The 17,490-nt window shown below is 46.6% G+C and overlaps 1 pseudogene; it reads right to left on the bottom strand.

The window, feature by feature from the left end:
* LOC111974412 (neural-cadherin-like) overlaps window positions 1-17,490 on the bottom strand; it is a 191,971-nt pseudogene continuing 174,481 nt past the window's right edge.

The raw sequence follows: 17,490 nt of genomic DNA, 5'->3' as shown, positions 1-17,490 counted from the left end.
TGTTTTTACAGTTTTCTTTTTATGTCAAACAATGAAATTTGAACAACATCTTTAATTTTTTTTGCTCAGGTAACTTGGGCCGCAAAAATAAAACCACACGCGGGCCAAATTCGGGCCGCCAGTTGGGGAACCCTGCCATAAACTCACATCATGCTGTATGCAAACAATCAGGAAAATCACTGATTCAAATAAATGAATCTTTATTGAGAAAGAAGATTGATGCAAATACAAAACAYCAAGATATCTATATTCAAAGCTGGTCATGATAATGATAAAAAAGATAAGTTCACTTTTTCTTAAAGAAGCAGTACGTGATCCATAGTTCTTCCATTGACACATTTAAAAAAGCAATGACTTAATTTATCTTTCTATATACAAATGAGGTAAAAACATAAAATTCCACAATATGTCTGTATCCATTAGACAATGTTGAAGCCATTTATGATACAAATTAAAGTAGAATCTCCTCTCCCCAACCCAGAGAGAAATCATGTGAATCCCAAACACAATCTTCACATTTTAATCATTATTATTTTTACTAGCTCCTCTATAAGCCAGATTCCTGGCCAACCATGCTCGGAAGATGAATCAGAACTCCATCCCTTGAGGAGCTTTTGTTGTCTATAAAAAAGCATTGCATTGCGGCAGCATTCCATACCCTCATCTCCCCATCCTATTTTAAACTCACGTTGTGGCTGCCTTCAGAAAATTGGCACGTTTGAAATCCGTAATCAGAATGTCGACTTCTCAATCGACTTTTAAAACTCCCGTGATCCTTTGGTTTACAGCATGACAGCGCCGCCATCAACTCCCATTAGGATTAGTGTTCTGATGTGTTTTAACACACTCCTACCCTTTACTGTTATGCCGTCACGCTCAACATGCAGCGTCTCTGCAGTGGAAAAATAGAAACGAAATCAAAATAATGAGAAGGGTGTGCTGACGCTACCTCGAAATACATGAAATACAACGTTGGCGTTTAGTCTATCGCAGAGGGAGGTTACGTTTCTTTTTATTTATTCCATTTGCTGTGCAACAAACCAKTTCCAAAACCCTTTCCCGTCCCCTTCTCTACTCCCCATGGAGCTTCACAGCTCCTCACACAAGCACATTTAACTCCGAGTCCCAGAGGTGCTTTGAACGAGCACAAACTCTCCCTCCTTTCCACTCTTCCTCCCTTCTGCATTATACGGCTAATTTCACCTCCACGCTGCACTCCTCTCTCAAAGCAGAGGTGAACAACACAAATGCAGTGAACGCTGGCTTCTGAAGGGTTTTTAGTGCGGGCAGATTGGTCCTGGTTTATATGATAGGGGAGAACTGTTTGTGGGGGTAAGTGCATCATCCTCCAGCCTTGGGGAAGATAAATAGCTGAACCCCCCTTGGTGAGATCCTTAGTGTGACTACCCATGTAGATGGATCATTTCCCTTCCATCGCTCATACTGCTGGGCTCATACTGTTTACAGTGAAAGCTCCCGCCACCTCTAACACAACTGGTAAACACTCCCTTTCAGACATATATCAGTGAATACAGTAAACTATGTCTGCCTCCACAACACCATGGCAACAACAGCGAAGGTCAGAGGGCGTCCACTGTCCATTCTATAGGAGGCTTCGGGTGCCACCCTCTCTGCACTTTTTTTTCACCTTGGACCGCCATTCACGATGAATTAGTCATTTGTATTCATATCATGGTCTTCAGCTGCAATGGTGGTGTTCAGAATGTTTGGTATTCCTGAGAAAGAAGGTTAAAGCTGAGAAACAGAAAAGGCCCTTTCCTCAGCTCCTCTGTCCTTTCTATTCTTCTCTCCAGCTTGATTTCTGAGCTCTCTCCCTCCGGTGAATATAAATGAATAGAGGGGAGAGTGAAGTGAATAGAAAACCAAATCAAGTAAGGAGAAGTTTAGGATATAACTTACGAGCACAACTGTTAACTGTTGACTGCACACCCAGCAAAGTGATTTTAGAAAGAGAGCCCGCTGGAAGGCCACAGAAAAATCTTCCTGTATCAAATGTCTAAGCAGTTTTTAAAACACTGATGTATTACAGACATAGAGAACGGAATACGGTATATCAAGGTCCAAGAGGTGCCAGGCAATCCTCGCAATTCATTTCACTGACAAATATAATAACATTTTCACCCGAATCATTGTCAACCGCAAGTCACTACAATAGGTCTGTGTGCCATGCTCGGTAAGTGCCATAATTAATCTGTCCGTGTCATTGATTGGCAGCTCCCATTATCCAGTGAGTCTCAGCTATAGGCCCGGTTAGGTTAACGTCAGTCCCAGCCTCAGCCTCGCTCTAGGCCCGTTTAGAGGGAAAAACCCTGTGGAGAATAAGTCACTCTCAGAGAGGARAGAGGCCAAGCTCTCCATCAGTCTCTCTCTCCTTCCCGAACTTCTCTCTTTCCTCCTATGCTTCCAATTAGTTTCCTGTAGCTCTGTAGTTTCCTGCTGTTTGGTGGTCTCTGCAGTACAGTAGCTTGGTCTCCCTCAGCGTTCAGAGGTCATTGGCCTCGGTCTTCTCGTAGAGGGCTTTGAGTTTCTCGAAACGTGGGCCCCAATCCTTCAGGGAGTCTTGGCCCCTAGCCGTGTCCTCCTCCAGCCCGGCTGAGCTGAAGGAGCTGAGGGACCCGGCCAGCGAGCCTCCCCCCTCCGTGGAGAACACCTGCAGGGAGTCGAAGGGGGCCGTCTCTGGAGCCTGGTCAGCATCCCGGATGATCTCACACAGGTAGCGGGCCAGRTCCTGGCTGGAGAAGGACAGGCTCTTTCTGGCCAGCAGGAGGGGCCTGCTCTGGCCCTGGGCGGGGGTTCTGATGGGCGGCACGTCCCTCCGCAGGGTGGTGGTGAAGGAGGAGAGGGCGGTGTTGGCGCCCAACCTGCTAAGAGTGTCCTGGGGCTGGGGATGTTGGTGCTGGGTGTGGTGATGTTGGTGGATGGCCCTGGAGCGGCTGTACTGGACAGACTGGGCCGGACTGGGCTGGAGAGACTTCTGTAGCTCGGCCATATCATAGGCATTCTACACACACACACACACAGAGGGAGAGAGGAATGTCAAAATAGAATGGAAAGGAGGAACAAATGGACAGATGGAGCAATAGAGAGTATTTTCGAATGTTATTAGGATCCCCATTAGCTGTTGCCAAGGCAGCAGCTACTCTTCCTGGGATTCAAACAGAAGTAAAACATCACATCATAGAGCGGAATGGTGAGAGTGAGGAGAAGAAAAAAAGAGAGTATAGCAGAGCTTCCTCAGCGATATCCCTTTTTCCGTATGCTCTACCTGTCTACGTTTACAATCTGTCTTCATTTCCTCCCTTAGTGAGCAAAATCCAGATTAATTCTCTGCTAGTGGAGAGGTGACAGATCGTATTAGCCGAATACACGAAGTCATCTGAGAGAACGAGAAGGGGGCGAGGGTAGTGTTTCACTTCAACAGAGCACGGGGGAAATATTGGAACGAGGGCTAGAGAACATCCATTTTTATATAACACACAATCACTTCAACGCTCATTCGATTCAGGCGAGACTGATTCACCCTCGTTACCACGGCCRTGCTTCACTCTGGAGAGATGGAAGCCCGGGCCCTGGAGAAAAGGAGGATGGAGGAACGGTAGAGTGGAGGAGTGAATGACACACGCGTGGGTGTGCTCTGTAATGGATTACCTGATGAGAAAAGTGTGCAAAGTGTGCTTTGCTGCTGCTCGCTCACGTCTAAAGATCCACCAGAGGACCTAAAGTATGGCAGCATCACCAAGCATCTGATAATCACATTATGTCTAATTGTGTGTAAGGAGATTGTGAATATACAAACACTCCACGAGTTGCTTCCTAGTTGAAATAGGAGGTGAACCAGAATGAGAAGGTGTTACAATGGCATGGTGGAGAAGAGGAGTGTGCTTGAGCAAATGTAGTACCCATAATGCCTAGCCTGTAATCCAAACTGAATTATTTCACTTCACAGATTCAGTCTGGAACTGTCTTCGTTCAAACCGTTTGTGACAAGGGACCAAAAGRCACATTATCCCATTGTGTGTAGGAGACAGAGATGTGTTCGCTCTTACCTGGTCCTCCTCTCCTCCTCCTTCCTCGTCGTAGTTGAGCACGTTCTCTCTGATGTCCTCCCAGCCGTCATGGTGAGCTGACACGTGGTAAACGCCCTCCTTTAGGCCCTTGTAACTGCGCCAGCGGGTGTACAGGAAGATGCCCAGCAGCAGCACTAGGGGGCACCGGAGAGCACAGAAGGAGGAAGAGACAGACGCACACAGAGAGAGAGAGAGAGAGAGAAAGTTCCTGGTTCAGTTTGATTAGAAGTGACTGGGTGAACCGTTTCCACTGCGTTGATTTGGCATTGCATTATCAGCATGATGGCTGTGCTGAGAGGCCTGACAGGCAGACTGCTGACTGACTGCTAGGACGGCTACCAAATAAGAGCTCTCTTTGCAGAGTGGCAAGTGGTACTCTCAAAATCAATCCTCCCCTATAGACTGCTGTGACCTTTAGAGTATATTATGTACCCATACAGTACTTCTCCATAAATATCTCTATCCTGTACCGCTCCCATCACACCTGATTTGACTCAACTTCTCTGCTTTGATCATTCCTCAGATTTCTTCCTCCCCTCCTGCATCTCTCTCCCTCTCGCTCTCTCGCTCTCTCTCTCTGTCTGTCTGTCTGTCTGTCATTTCAGTTTGTTCAAATTCCCTTTTGATATCCCTCTCTCCCTCTCAATTGCCCTTATTTGTTTTTGGTTCTATCTGTTGATTGTTGYGTGCTCAGCTATCAGTAGTTTGATAAGGTGTCACTTAGCAAGGGGACCAGGGTGACAGGCTGAGACTGATTGAATTTAAATCTCCCAATTATCAGGGCAATCTCTGAGTGAACTCTCACTCGTCAGAAGTTAGGCACCGGTGTACCCAGCCAGAAACAAGCTGCAACACCGGCAAAACAAATTGATATCAATTTATGAAGACAACGCTCACCCTCCTCGCACACGTGTCACAAGCAAATCTAGTCGCTTTTTMGGGGGCTTTGTAGCGCTGGGTCTATTGCACGGGAATATGCAATCCCATGTCTGTCTGTTTCTCTATCTATTGCAACATTACTGAAATGTTGCAATTGTCTTAAGACGAGACATGTTCATCTAGGTGARAGTGAGGTGTTAAAAAAAGTCTCCGAGATTGACACACGGTGCTGCTCTAGTTGTGTGTTCTGAAGGCCACCGCCTCGAACTCCAAAACACAGTGTTTGTGTATGACTGTCTGTCATCACTTGGATTGAGAGTGTTGTGKGATGAAGAAAAAGGTTACTCTGAAGTTAGGTTCAGGTCAGAGCTCATAGAGACTTCCCTATTGGGTTGTGTGTCTTCAAAGGCCCTCTCCGATTGAGAGATGTGTGTCTGTTCTCTGCAGGAGCTGGACTGTTGCTCTGATTACCAAGCAGAGGAGGTCTGAGTGGCGGGCTAGCTGCAGTCTGCCTCCAAGCCATTTTTTTTCCCTCTCATCTCTTCTCCTCCTCTCCTCTCYCCTCCTCTCGTATCAGAACCCTAACAAAGCCTGTACTATCGATTGCATCACCCAACGAACRACCTCACACAAGCTTCTCCGTAACCCTAAGATAGACACATGCATCCCAATGTCTAACACACACCACAGTCTATACCAGGCTATGGAATATCACAAAAAAAATATTTATTCTGTCTACCACACTCGTAAAAATGTAATATAGACACTGTAACTGGCATGTGCATCATGTTGTGTCCTAAGATGCATTCATTTGGATTTTTTTTAAAGAACGTTATTACACTGAAGAATGTTTGTTTGTTTTTCTGCACCACTTGGGGGTTTTTTGAGTGGGAAAAGGGTTGCAATTTACTAGTCATGAAATACCTAATTATAAGACAAGTGTATAATTCAACCAAGAGCAAAGCATACTGTTTTGCATACCGTATGGCAAAATACTGAAACAGTTACATGTGTGATTTCAGCACAAATCCATATTGTGTAACGATAGCTCGAGTCTTTATGCATCAGGACAGTATATAGTGTAGACTTTTCTCATCTCGGACCCATATGAACGTGGATAGAGGAAGACAAGCCTGTTTTCCCTCTCTCCTCTGTTACCCCATAGTGAGAACATCCCTGTAGTGAGAGCATGGCGAGATGAGAATCTCTAAATAAATCAATCCTAGTCAATAATGAGCAGGCTCAAGGCTATCAAACTATAATGCTGTTTACTGCAGCGAGCCTAGCAGAGCCTGCGCTCGCTCCCTCCATTCCTCAATCTATTACTCAGTGTGTGTCTTTCCATTTCTCTCTTCCTTTCTCTCGTTCAATCCCTTGTACCTCTAATCCCTTTCGCTGTCTTTCGGTGTCTGTGTACCTCTCCCTCCCTGCCATCCCTCCATTCTCTGTCATTCGCTCTCACTGTATTTCTGTCCTCTCTCAYTGACTCTCTCTCTCTCTGCTCCACTTTTTGCTCATCTCATACCTCTATTGGTTCCAGGTTATCACTCACTGGCTAAATGGTTTGTCATATAACCCTCATTCCATCCATAGCAAAGAGCCAGCTGAGGCTCCAAACCCACAGTGTAGACTCCATAGGATAACCTTTTTGGGTTCCAGATAGAACCCTTTTTGGTTCCAAGTACAACCCTTTTGGGCTCCATGTAGAACACTCTGTGGAAACGGTTCTACATGGAAGCYAGGAGGGTTCTACCTTGAACCAAAAGGGTTCTTTAAAGGGTTTTCCTGTGGGGACAGCCAAATACCCTTTTTTTCTAAGAGACACACAGTCCAGAGACACATTTAAAAGGCTCCAGCCAACATCACCGTATAACAGCTGTGGCATTTATGCCTGTCGCCGTGGAAACTAATCCGGATACAGGCAGGACAATAAAGAGGAGACATAAAAGAGGGATATTTTATAGAGCTGTATTCCTCTCTCTCTGACTGAGACTACCTTTTCAACCCCACCTCACAACAGACTCAGACTTTAGGATGAAAAGCTAAACTAATCTGGAACCGAGTGCAGCACTGCAGGGATGAGGCCGAGCCTACAGTGCACACACACATGAATACATACACACTGAGAAGTCTGTGTGTGTGTGTGTGTGTGTGTGTGTGTGTGTGTGTGCGTGCGTGCGTGCGTGCGTGCGTGCGTGCGTATATGGTGGACGTCAGTTATCCAGAATTATCAGTCAACACCTTGAAATAGTGGGGAACCAAGCTGTTCCATTGCTTTCAACCATACATTTTCAGTGTGTAGCCTCACTTGCCAGATTTACAGTCTCTTAGAACCTGTTGTTACACACACAGCTGGTAGACAACACTCAGTACCAGTGTAGTTAGAAACATTCTCTCTGTATCCCTATAGCTTAATGATGGATAATTGATGTTATATCTTGCTAGAGATCAATACTTTTTRCAATTAGTCAATAACAGGTTTACTGTGAATTATTGGACACACAATATAGGTTATGCAGACAACAATCAACAAGCCGTTTCAGTAAAAAAGTAGGAAGAAGACAACATAAATATTACTGATTAAAGACAAAGAAACCTTAAGAACAAAGGTTGAATCAGAACAATGGAAATGACAGAGAAAGACGAGGATATGAGTATGGAAAACAAATGATGAAGACAAAACGGGTTTTCAGAATAGTGTTTTATTATAAATGTGATTAAAATATCTTATGGCACAGAGCTTTACATGGTGACAAAAGGATGCTTGTAACTCAGTCATTTCAAAAGTACATGAAATAGTATCGCTCTACTCTAACGTTCGTCCAACATATTTAAATATTCATTAAAAAAAATGTAATTCTATACACCATATACAGGTAGGAATTTGACAAGTATGGGGACATTTGAGGAGAGTAGCAGTGTAAYGGTGTGCGCTGAGAGTCGGGAAGCAAGTTCAGGGAGTGAGTGTTTTAATAAAATAGGTAAATGCCACATCAAACAAAAAACACAAACAACGCAAAGGACTTAACACTGGAACAGAAACTATGACGCCTGGGGAAGGAACCAAAGGGAGTGACATACTGTATATAGGGCAGGTAATCAAGGAGGTGACGGAGTCCAGGTGAGTGTCATAATGCGCTGATGGTAACGGAGGTGTCAGGTGTGCGCCATAACGAGCAGGCTGGTGAGAGAGCACGCGTGACAAGCAGATTCAACTGCGTCACAACAGCATTTGAGCTTTTTGGCCGTGGCATAAACAGGACCACTTGTTGGTTCACTGATTTCAGCCCCGAACCTCTCAATTTAAATAAAATAATCGCACTGACAACCATTTGGGGATGCCGCTGAGTAAAATACACTCTCACAAAAAAATGCGTAGAAATGTCTTACTGAGTGATTCAGGTAGCAGTTGGTGATGTGTCTTGCTATACCATTTCATTCAATAAAATGAATTGAGAAGTACATCAATCTCTCCATTTCAGATAASACGCTGTGTGCATTGTATTGTGTGGATTGCCATGCGCATTGTGTATTCTAGTAGAGTGATTCGAGGTGCAATCTGGTTTAATTACCATTAATAGGATGATGTGCGTGAGGCCTCTCCATCTCTCCCTCTCAGTTCAGAGTTCTGACTCACTGTGTTTTTATAAGGCGCCCTGGCGTGAGGAGAGGAAGCAGTAAGACACTGCTCGTCAATTCACTTCCACATCAGCAACCCTGAGTGTTTTCACGGATACGCAACCACCGAACAGAGCCTGGCACCACGCTGGCCCAAGCAGTCCGGCTCCATGGGTAGCGAGGCTCTTCTCACGGATGGAGAGGTTAGTCCGGCAACCACAGCATGTTACCCAATCAGCTACCCCTACTATGGAGTCAAACAGGGATTTATTCTGTACATTCCACCACGTAGGGGGTTCTTTCTGTAAATTCCTACTCCTGTACACTGTGGACACCTGTGCCTTTTGCATTTGTCCCTTATCATTGAGGTCACTGGACAACCTTGAAACATCTGCAGACTAACAGACCGTAGTCATACAGTAGATGCCGYCATTATATCGTAATCGTTGATCGTGCCCATGACGAGCCCTCTGGCACAGTGGTGTAAAGCCAGAGCATAAGCTCCTGTAGTCATAGGTTAGAGCCCGCTGGATGGCTAAGGGGCATACTGAGACATACAAACAAATATAGCCAGAGAAGAGGCTGCAAGTCTGCAAAGAACAAGGCATTATTGGCTATTCAAATTGTGGGAAAATACACAAATATCAGGAGGTACAGTATCTGGTGAGATGTCCTCTCTGCCCCTCAATATAAGGCACCTTGGCAGCACACACCCGGTGCATTACACCTGCTATTATCKCTGTGGCTCTATGGGCCTGAACAGGTCCTTTAGGGCTACACACTCATCTTTATTTACACACCGATCATTGATCTAACAAGCAAGACCTAAAAGCTGGACCCTTTAACTGAGCCTAACACCACCCTCCTACAGACACCCACACACTGCAAGTCAAAAGGCACAGCTTATTCCCAACAAAAATATTCRAGCTTTTAGTCTATGATAGCAAAACTGAACATTGGGTAATTTTCACAGATACAACTTTTTCCCTCTCCAGTATAGTTCTGGCAAGCTTGACTGAGATCTACTTTTCGGACAAGAGGAGTAATGCCTCTCGCTATTTCCTCACAGCTGTACAGTAGCTAGCTGAGAACGTGTGAGAGAACGGAGAGGTTCCTTCCGCATCCAGCGGAGGAGAGAGGTGGGTGAGAGGAGGAATTGGAGTGGGTGAGGAGGTGGAGGCGTATAGCGTTCGCATCATGCCATAAACCTATTAGCCGTTAAGAAAAGGAAGCCTCAGAATGAGATGCTTTCTGTTCGGCTTAATGTCAAGAGACCCAGAGCCCTTTACCCAGTTATTCAACTGCTTGGATTGACTCCAAACAAACTGGATTGAATGCAGCTGGGAAGAAAACCTCTCTCTTGATACTTAAGTTTCTGTGCGTGGAATGCTTGGCCAATTGAAATTCTATCCAAAGCCCTAGTGCATTGATCTCAATTTCTTTGGGCTTCGGTAAACAGCACATTGTGCGCCTACAAATCAAGTAATGAACACTTWAAAAAAGCAACAGTGGCTGTGGATGATCAAGGTCATGTTGCCTTTAAAATGAAGCAAAGGTACGAGAGGGGAAATTATCATTTTGAGCTCRGCAAACTGTTTTTATTGGTCTGCTTGGAGCGACGGCTTAAGCTGACTGTCCAATGAGGGTAGAGGGGAGGACCGCGGGAGACGGCCAGCACATTAACACCTGATCTAGTGACGGACTAYGACTGGCTGACACTAGATTGACCAAAAGGCACGTATCAAGGTGGACTACTGAGTACTGGTCAAAGGTCAAAAGGGACTCATTTGCACTGCCTGTTATAACTAGAGTGTAAGCTGGACCTTGCTACCACAGCACGGTCCATACGCTGCCCACACACTGTCACTGTTTGACTCAGGCAATTGTTTGACTAGAGGCAATTTCTACTAGACCTGTCAATGGACTTACAGCACAGTGTTCTACTTCAGCTGATGGTCCCGACAAGAGGTTGAACGGGACGGGGAGAAGAGCAAAAAAGGGAAGGATTTGATGTCCAGTGTTACCATGGAGATGACACAGACAGGCAGACAGACAGAGAGACAGATGGACGGAGGGGTGGCAGACAGAGAGACAGACAGACAGGKGGCAGGCAGGTGGGGCGGTCAGTCACCAGAGCCAGAGCAGGCAGTAGTTGGTATAGCTACCTAGCAGAGCCATGAAGCAGATGCAAATGGCGAACAGGGAGCTGAAGCTCAGGCCCACGTCGTCTCGGTAGATGGCCAGCGCCACCTCGCAGTGGTGCCCCCGGTAGCCCTCGGGGCAGTGGCACGTGAACTTGGAGGGCGACTGTGCCACGCAGGTGCCCCGGTGGCACGGCCGACTGGCACACAGGGTGTAGACGCAGAACTTTCCAGTACCGTTCACCTTCACCATGTGGCCAGGTGGACATCTAAAAAAGATGGAGGGAGGAGCAAGAGGAGACAAAGAGAGAGATAAAACAGTGGTTAGATCTCTCCTTTCTGATTTCCTGCCTCTATTTTGGTTCTCCACTGTGTTCTGAGGATAACACAGTGCATTTGTCAAAATCAATGTACAGTAGCTCAATGAAATAGTTACTCATGATTTAGACTCTTTTCCATGTTACCTGTATCTTGCTTCTCCTTCTGTGAAACAAATGTTACGGTGTGGTTGCTCTGTGATTCAGATACGCCCAGACACAGAGACATTGGCGTACACACGTATGATGTGAAACCAGTTGGACTCCTGCAGAACTCACACAGASCATTAGCCAGGCTGACGAGCAGCAGTGAGGATGAGCAGCCTGCAGGCTGTCGAAAAACAACATATCCCTGTGTCTTTCCACAGCCTCTTGAAATCACCACCATTACCAGGATCAGAGAGAGGAGCTAGAACAGCGGGCCYGAGTCAAATATCTGCCCACACACTGCCTGTCAACATTTGACTCAGGCATGTTTACAGCCAGCCCCGCAGGACTGAGGTGTATCAAAGGGCCAGGTTTTTCCAGGCCCCCTGCACTGTGTCTCTTTGACTGATGGGGGGTGAGGGGATGTTTGTCTAAGAATAAAGGCTGCAGGAGGATGAGCCACTGGCTTCTGAGGCTGTAGTCCTTGGAGAAGACCGAGAGGGCCTCAGTGTGTTTGCATAAGATATAGAGAGAGATTTGATCATTGTGTTCGATTGTGCGTACCTGCACTCATGGACTCTCCAGAGGTCAACGCAGGTGAAGGGGGGGCTACACTGGTTCCTCTTGCAGGAGTCGGAGGAGCAGCCCACGGAGAGCCCCTGGGAGCTGACCACAGAGACCCCGTCTCTGGACTGGCCATCCAGAGGTACGTATCGACCGTTCAGCCTCAGGTCCCGCATGCAACCTTAAGCGAGAGGAGAGGACAGAATGATAATCAAGCACACACACACACACACACACCACTTACTTTCTTTGCCATGGTCTGACACGCTTACACACTAGTCTTTCAGGGAAAAGGCTTTTAAAGTCCATTTAATAAACACGCACACTGTCTGTTTCTGCCCGAGGCAAAGCTGGCTGACCACCCTTGTATTTGCACATTCTACTGTCTCTCTCCCTGCATGTCACATGCCATATCCACAGCACTGCACTGCACACTCTCATAGCCCGCCTCACACTTTATCCATCTCRTACTAACCTCCCCTAGGGCAGCCATCATCCCCCTAACTCTAAAGATGCATTTGTGTGAATGATTTATTCACCAGTCATATGAATCATTTATAAATCGGCAAYACAATACTTTGTAATCTCACTAAAAAGCGGATAATGAATTGATAAAGCCCCTAATTCTGGCTGCACTTTAGAAAGCTCTGTTCTCCATCTGTCACTAACTGTCTGCCTCGCACGCCCAGCTAGCCTTTCCATCATGCCCATTCCCTGCAGTCTTCTCCACCTGGAAGCTCTTGTTGGAGCCTGAGGGGAAGGCGTTTCCCAGATCACCACTGTTGGGTCGGTGATGATCTCTCGGCTCCGGCCTGGAGCCGCGCTGGCCTCCCCGTCTGCCCCGCCCCCATCCAGACGCAGGGTCAGCTCGTTGTCGTGACGATCCATGTAGACATCGTGCCACTCACCATTGTCCAGGCGACAGGAGGGCAGTGTCAGGTTGTAGTCTCCGTTCCCAGGTTATAGAAGACAGCCAGTAGGCCCTGGTAGATCTGAGGAGAGGAGAGAGTTATAGAAGACAGACGTAGGCCCTGGTGATTGGAGGAGAGGAGAGAGTTATAGAACACAGTAGGCCCTGGTAGATCTGGAGGAGAGGAGAGAGTTATAGAAGACAGACAGTAGGCCTGGTAGATCAGGAGGAGAGAGAGGAGTTTAGAAGACAGAACAGTAGGCCTGGTAGATCTGGAGGAGAGGAGAGAGTTATAGAAGACAGACAGTAGGCCCTGGTAGATCTGGAGGAGAGGAGAGAGTTATAGAAGACAGACAGTAGGTCCTGGTAGATCTGGAGGAGAGGAGAGAGTTATAGAAGACAGACAGTAGGCCCTGGTAGATCTGGAGGAGAGGAGAGAGTTATAGAAGACAGACAGTAGGCCCTGGTAGATCTGGAGGAGAGGAGAGAGTTATAGAAGACAGACAGTAGGTCCTGGTAGATCTGGAGAGGAGAGAGTTATAGAAGACAGACAGTAGGTCCTGGTAGATCTGGAGGAGAGGAGAGAGTTAGAAGACGACAGTAGGCCCTGGTAGATCTGGAGAGGAGAGAGTTATAGAAGACAGACAGTAGGTCCTGGTAGATCTGGAGGAGAGGAGAGAGTTATAGAAGACAGACAGTAGGCCTGGTAGATCTGGAGAGGAGAGAGTTATAGAAAGACAGACAGTAGGTCCTGGTAGATCTGGAGGAGAGGAGAGAGTTATAGAAGACACACAGTAGGTCTGGTAGATCTGGAGGAGAGGAGAGAGTTATAGAAGACAGACAGTAGGTCCTGGTAGATCTGGAGGAGAGGAGAGTTATAGAAGACAGACAGTAGGTCCTGGTAGATCTGGAGGAGAGGAGAGAGTTATAGAAGACAGACAGTAGGTCCTGGTAGATCTGGAGGAGAGGAGAGAGAGTTATAGAAGCCAAGCCAGTAGGTCCTGGTAGATCTGGAGGAGAGGAGAGAGAGTTATAGAAGACAGACAGTAGGTCCTGGTAGATCTGGAAGGAGAGGAGAGAGTTATAGAAGACAGACAGTAGGTCCTGGTAGATCTTGGAGAGAGGAGAAGAGTTATAGAAGACAGACAATAGGTCCTGGTAGATCTGGAGGAGAGGAGAGAGTTATAGAAGACAGACAGTAGGTCCTGGTAGATCTGGAGGAGCGGAGAGAGAGTTATAGCAGTAGGACAGTAGGTCCTAGTAGATCAGAAGGAGAAGGGTAGAGGAGAGAGTCAATACTTTTCATCATTGAAGATTCCAGAGACCCCTCTTAAGTCCACCCCAACAAACCCCTATACACAACAACCAAGAGAGTTAAGATRCAGTATACATGCAGTAAACAAAGCCAATAGCAGTTGGACAATCCACTCAATAAACCAACATAGCTCTTCTGATACACAGGCAGAGGACATGAATGCGAGGGCAGATAAAAGAYGGAGATAGAGGGAAGAAAAATGGCAGGAGGAGGATGATTCTGTGACTCTGGGACCATGAGGAAACAGTATAATCACTGAGGGCTGGCTCTGATAGGACCCTGCCACACACTAACTGAATTAAACATAGCTCCCCCGTAATTGGAAACATCAGGGCCTGGGGAATTCAATACGCCTCCATTTATTCAGCAACTCTCTTTTTAACTTTTCCTCTAGAGGGTGGGTCATCTGGGCTCTATGACATACAATCACTTTCTGGGCTGCTCACATTTTCAAAGAACTTCCTTTCTCTAGCATCTACATCTAACACTGCGTCTCTGTCTCTGCGTCTCTGTCTCTCTCTGTCTCTCTTTCTCTCTTTGTCTCTCTCTCTCTCCATATCTCTACCAACCTCTCTCTCAGTCCTTTGGCCTATTCCTATCTTTGTTCTTATCTTCCTCGTTCTCTTTCTCTCTCTCCACTCTGTTTCACAACAACAAGCTCCATTGATCTCAGTCCCAATCTCACTGGTAAATCCTAGCTCAACAAAACAACATGACGAGGCCAACTTTATCTTGTCTTCTGTTGAAGCTCACCTTTATTACCCAGGATCCACCAAGCCTGACAGTTTTCACTAGAAAGCAGAATATACCAATGAAATGACAGACATTTTGTTTTTATGCAACAAGATTCTCTCTCTCCTCAAATCTTGAAAAGAAAACGATTCCATTTCAGCCTGGCTCGAATGCTAATCACTTGACTTTCAGAGAGCAATATTCATTGGAGACAARCGGTTTATTTGCAGCCAGGCACGCAGATCCAAAATGAGGCSAGTGTTAGTCTACGRGCCATTGATATGGTGAGAAGCAACCTTCATTTCAATAAAAACATTTCTTTCCTGCGAGAGGCTCCCACTGAGCATAATTTGCAAACGCTCCATTTTACTCCACCGCTGATGTCGACGTAAACAGAGGTATGAGACGAGAAAAAAAGAGAGGAGATGGGGGCAGAGTTTCTCACGTATACCTCAACCTTTACTCCTCCCCCCAAGCTAAAAGGCTAAAACTGTGAACTGCTCACCTCYCGATACACCACCACATCAGCTGGCTCAGATGCATGAGAAAAAGCAGTGAGCTCCACTAAGATGGCTCCAAGGTCGTTTCCCTGATGAACCATTGCTTATTTCAAGGTTTCCTAATGAACTATTAATTATCTTTAGACCTCAGTGGGATGGCGCTTTTACCAGACTAAGCGAGTGCTGCCGAGGCACCTCATGTTCCCCCCCAATTATAGCTGAATGGGAATGTGCTCTGCTTCATGCTCACTCTCTCTCTCTCTCTCTCTCTCTCTCTCTCTCAGGTGGGAACGGAGGTTCAGGGTGGCTGGCAATTCCCTCTACTGCACCCAGCGAGCGCTGCTCTGTCCCCAATCTGCATTAGTCCGTGAATGCTTATGTGAACTCTGTCTTATCACGGTGTACAGTATATTATCTCTACGTCCTTCCAGATCAGCACCCTCTTTATTACTTYCAAAAGYGTTCTATATAACCCCCAGCTGGCTGAAGGAAGTAGCTCACTCATTAGACAGTACTATTGATCCATGCTACCTACCCATTCACACACAGTGTGTAGGCAGAGAGAGAGAAAGCCATATACAGCTGTCAGACAATCAGAAACGTTTCTGATCTTGCATACACGTGGGATTCAGTGCATCTCTCATAATCTAAGGCATCAAGGCGTAGGGAGAGAGGGCAGAGGACATGTGACCGGTACAATATGCTCCTGAGTCTATATTCAGGCTACYAGACAAGGAGTATTCATTGAGAGGAGGGCTTTTGCTCAAGGCTTCTCCTCCTCTTTGTTTTATTGGTGTTAGCAATGTCAAAATGGCAACTATCCCCCCTGTTGTCTTGCTATGCCATCACCAGGGCTAGAAGTGACAGTTAATGCTAGCCTACCCACTGGGCAGTGGGTCCCCTTACATATCAGAGACGCCTCTCTCCCAAGAAACCCCAGGAGCTTCCATGCCTCCATCAGGACGGAGGACGCGAAAAAGACAGAGGGAATGAAAAAGGAAGTGGGCTACCACTGTGAGGCTTCAACCACACGGGTCGCACTGTGATCTGCGCCAATGAAATCTCTAACCTGCCACTCCAGAGGGAGCAGCACATCCCAGCGCTCTCCTCGCGCCAGTCTGATAGCACACAGATAACTGAACCAGTGGCGATTTATAAAGGAGAGCGGAGAGAAAGGAGAGAGAAAAACTAAAAAGCCGCAATCAGCAATCTCAACACGTCACCGTGAGGCAGGTGCCAAAAAAAAAAAAGAAGAAGAAGCTATTTTTCCTARAAACAAGGAGTCCTTGGAGTGTGAGGCGCATCTCAAGCTCCTTCTGAAAGCCRCCGCACACTGAGCATACGCTCAGCCAAGAGAAACGCATGAGAGTGTAGGGCTGATTACAAGCAAACACCGCGCTATAACGTTGCACTTCTGTTTAGGGGTTCATGTCGGAGGAGGTTTGCCGAATTGGTGCATTTCACACTGGCTGCACAYGGAACACGCCTGACATTTATGTTCCTGTGATGAATCCACTCCCCAMRTTGTGGCATTGTAGCAAAGATATGTGGATGATGGAGAAGGTTAGGGGGATGAGAGAAAATGTTGTAAAAACAGCAGTATACATAACGGATGACACTAATGTTACGATTAACCTCAATCGCGCCGTTGGGATGATGAGAGACATTTTATGGGCACATGAAAGCATATTATGAGCTCCCATGGTTCGGGAGAAACAGAGATTTAAAGACAAAACGGGTGAGTCGAGAGAAGATATAAAGAGAAAGACAAACGGGTGAGTCAAGAGAAGATATAAAGAGAGCGAGAGAGAGAGAGAGAGAGAGAGAGAGAGAGAGAGACAGGGAGACACACACACACACACACACAGAAAGCTCAGTCTCACCTCTAAGCGCAGGTATTCACTCTGTTCCTTCGACAGTAGGCTGAGGATGGCACTACCATGTTTGCGGGTCCGGACCAGAACCTGTACCTGGGTCCGCCGGGCTGGCAGAGGAGATGCCAACTGGTAATGAACATGACTCCGCCCATCAAAGGAATACTCTGGAACTTCTGCCAACAAGACACAAGACAATGTGTTAGCTAGACATCCCACCATCAACACAGTACATACTGTATACTGTAGGAGTCTGAACTGACATTCACCCAGAGTGRATTCAAGAGATACACATACTCTACTGCGTCCATTCACAATACTGTTAGCCCGATGATGCCCTCCCACGCCTTAAACTTAGATCAAACACGTGCCCAACCATTTCTTTCATCTTCCATTTGACCACCA

The sequence above is a fragment of the Salvelinus sp. IW2-2015 genome, linkage group LG15 (assembly GCF_002910315.2).
Source record: "Salvelinus sp. IW2-2015 linkage group LG15, ASM291031v2, whole genome shotgun sequence".
NCBI lineage: Eukaryota > Metazoa > Chordata > Actinopteri > Salmoniformes > Salmonidae > Salvelinus > Salvelinus sp. IW2-2015.
Note: the sequence above shows the minus strand (reverse complement) of the source record. Positions and strands in the feature narration are given on the sequence as shown.